This window comes from Xiphophorus hellerii, chromosome 5 (assembly GCF_003331165.1).
Source record: "Xiphophorus hellerii strain 12219 chromosome 5, Xiphophorus_hellerii-4.1, whole genome shotgun sequence".
Classification (NCBI taxonomy): domain Eukaryota; kingdom Metazoa; phylum Chordata; class Actinopteri; order Cyprinodontiformes; family Poeciliidae; genus Xiphophorus; species Xiphophorus hellerii.
Genome location: NC_045676.1, coordinates 23,629,836 through 23,633,144, shown reverse-complemented (window position 1 = coordinate 23,633,144; position 3,309 = coordinate 23,629,836). Strand labels below are relative to the sequence as shown.

General features: G+C 39.1%; 1 long non-coding RNA gene across 1 annotated transcript; it reads right to left on the bottom strand.

Annotated features, from left to right (window-relative positions):
• Positions 1 to 253: 253 nt before the first annotated feature.
• LOC116720685 (uncharacterized) lies at positions 254 to 2,469 on the bottom strand. The gene is made up of 2 exons (XR_004339441.1): positions 2,202 to 2,469; positions 254 to 413 (listed from the first exon to the last, which is right to left on the bottom strand). It is a non-coding gene; the product is annotated as an uncharacterized LOC116720685 (long non-coding RNA).
• Between the last annotated feature and the right edge of the window lie 840 nt (positions 2,470 to 3,309).

Sequence of the window (3,309 nt, the reverse complement as noted above, 5' to 3'; positions counted from 1 at the left end):
ATTTTTTTCAGCTGAACACAAACTGGGTGTTTAGCACCTGTGTTTCAGAGTAAACTTTCCTGAACTGTGTATCTACAGATGTCGACCGTTTTACATGACCAAAATCCACAACTACTGCTCCAACAAATGATATCATGTAGGAACTGATTAACTCTAAAAATATTCTATAACCATCGGTAGAAAGTCAACCATAAGCTTTTAATGTTTAAACCATGTAGTTGAGTGAAGTGACACAGAAGAAGGACCAGGCCGCAAAGGTATAACCTGAAAAGATTTATTGAAGGATATGGATGAAGGGGACGAATGAGCGAGAAAGCTGGAGGGCTTGGGCGATGAAGACCCAACGTGGAGGTCTTCAGGAAAATGTGTGCCACTTTTTTTCCAGAGCGCTCTTGGGACTCTGCAGACGAAACCTGGGGCAAAAAGGAGCAAAGCATGGCTATGAGATGGAGGGAAGGAATAGGGGGATTAGGATGATGGGATGAAGAGGGATGGGGTAAAAGAGGTAAAAGGTAAAGAGGGGTAGGGTTGAGGAAAATTAGCAGAGTGAGAAGAACGGGTGAGCAGAGCTTAAGGAGTCTGCTTGGGAAGTTGGAGGTGTGGTTTCGGCCGTGGCCCTGCTCCAGAACCTAAGTTAACATATTACCAACCCTCAAAACCCTCATTTTGAGGGTTTCTTCCTTCCTGTAATTGTGTTTTCCTCCGCTAGGTGGAGCCTGTGGTCTGGTATTCACCCACTTCACTGCGTCTCCTATCTCTATTAATATATACGTAGGCCTAAAGTTAATTGGGATATGGCTGTGAAATAAAATCTTCAACCTACCCAATGTGTCTGGTCACCTTTAGAGCACATGTTGCATTACAACTGTGATAGTGTTGTGCATCTAAATGTTGAAATGAGTGACTATATGAATGACAACTATTTACTGAGAGCAACAAGTCTACGGTGGTATTTTGAGAAATTGAGAAAGTTTGGTCCAGTAGCAACCAAGTACTGCAAACTGAGGAATTTTGAAGAGAGTTGTCAGGTTTTTAATTTACAAAAACTTCCCAATGCTTTGACCTCTGGGACATTTGAATCCCGCCCCTATTCCGTACTATCACAGACTTTAAGGTTAGGTGTAGAAACCATACTTCTGCACTTATTTGTTTTCTCAGTTTTCTCCTGTTGCTTCATGCTAAAACAGTTCCTTTTAACATCCTGATCAAAGTGGAACTGGGCTTTAATGGGCAAACACTAGACTTCTCCCTTGACTCAACTTAAATGTACGAACAGATCTAAATCTCATCTTCCTTCCTACTGTCATTATCCAAAGTGAAACGTGTCCTGCAACAACATCTGAAGACATCAGGTCGTTAAATCTTAGTCACAGATGGATCTATAAAATGAATAATAACCCTGCACATCCAGTGGTTATAAAGGTCAACAAAGTGAATGTTTTGGTGTGGCCGTCACATAGTCATGATCTCAATCATGAGGAAAAGTTGTGGGTAGATATGACAAGGTGGGAAAACCAAACCCTTTGACCCAAGTCATACAGTTTAAAAGATAATTATCCCCTGATTCTGATTCAACTTCTGAATTCAAAAAAAGTTGAAAAAAAAAAAAAACTCTTAACAAAAATTGTCCTTGAAAGTTTTCTTGCCTTTGGCAAATAGACATAATTTTAGTAATTCTAAGTGACCTAAAACAAGAGAAGTTCGGTCTGATTTAACTTTGATTTGGTTTCATTTGAACTGTTCAGTTTAGGTGACACACAAGAATGTGTTTTAGTTTGTTTAATTAAGGATGAATCAACAGGAAGTAGCTGACTGACATTTTTACGCCTGTCACGCAGGACTTGTAACTTTTTTATTGATCGGATGTAATTTTCTAATCTGAAATGTTGTGTTTACATTACCTGTTATTAGAAAACCATCATAATTAAGATGACTAAAAAATCAGTCTATGCTTCATTAATCCATATAAAGTGTTTCACTTGGAGAGATTTGCTGAAATAAGTACCCCCCTGCAATGGCACTGCGTCCCACACTTTGGGTACCACTGTGCTGACTTAATGGAAGAAAAAGTTATATTTCTTTACTCCTCCAGGGGGCAGCTAAAGCTCTTGAACTGGAGGTTTTTCTGTTTCTGTACATACAGTAGAGGAGCACTGAGTGACATCACAAAAAAAAAAAAAAAAAACAAAGAAAGCGAATACCTTTCTGAACATGAAGTGAAAGCCACGGCAGTGACTTCCCAGGGAGAAAGCCCAGCGCATCACTTTGCTGTTTTTGTTTTGATTGAAAAGTGTCAGAACAAAGTCCTGACCGCAGAAAATCCAAAACAAGATCCATGTGTCCAGATTTATGACGCTCCGGTTGCGGCAAATCGCTCGTATTCCTTGCCTGAGGGAAATGACGTGCGCCTTCCTTCTGTATTTCAACACTTACTGTAAAAAAGATTTCATGTCTAAACGGTGAAAGGTATGATTCTTATTTCTCACGGTCAGTACTTCATCATTCAAGGCTGACGACGAAAGACGCGATAACAGATGTCTGGACATTTGCAATCTATAAAATGTAATAACTCCCTTGGACGTTTTACCTGCTTTAAAATAAATAAATAATAATAATAATAATAATAAATTAATTATGATCAACATTTTTGTTTTATAAAAAAATTATTTGCTAAAAAATTCTACAAAATAATGATAATTAAAGAACAATATGTCACATCAGATAACAGACTGCATTAATATTCACGCCCTTCAAGTCTCCACCAGGCTGCACATCTGAATGCTGGAGTTTCACTCCATTCTTGCAAAGCTGTTCAAACTCTGTCAGAGACTTTGACTGGGCCATTCCTGAACATTCACCTAGATTGTCTTCAGAGCATGTCTGTGTGTCTTCGAGTCGTTGTCTCGCTGTAAGTGAATGATGGAAGCCAATTACTCCTCCTGGATCGCTTGTATTGTTTTTGTTGTCTTAGTGGAACCCAGGAAAACTGATGAACCAGTGAACGGACCTCCCAGACACAGCAGGTGTCCTCATACTGCGACACACTGCACTCCGGTGGTCTCCATCCCACTCCTCGTCAGACTACAATCACCAGTTGGCTGGACCTCTGTTGAATTAAGTCTGTCACTTTACCGAAGAGAAATATTCATCCAATCATTTTTTTTTCTCGTCTTACATATATTTATGTATTTTGGAGATTAAAGAGTTTGTTTTAATCAAACAGCCGTTTTCTTTTTGTCTGTGATTGATTTGTAAACTCAATAAAAGGAAAAAAAACATCCGAGGGAGTGAATGCTTGTTTAGGCAATT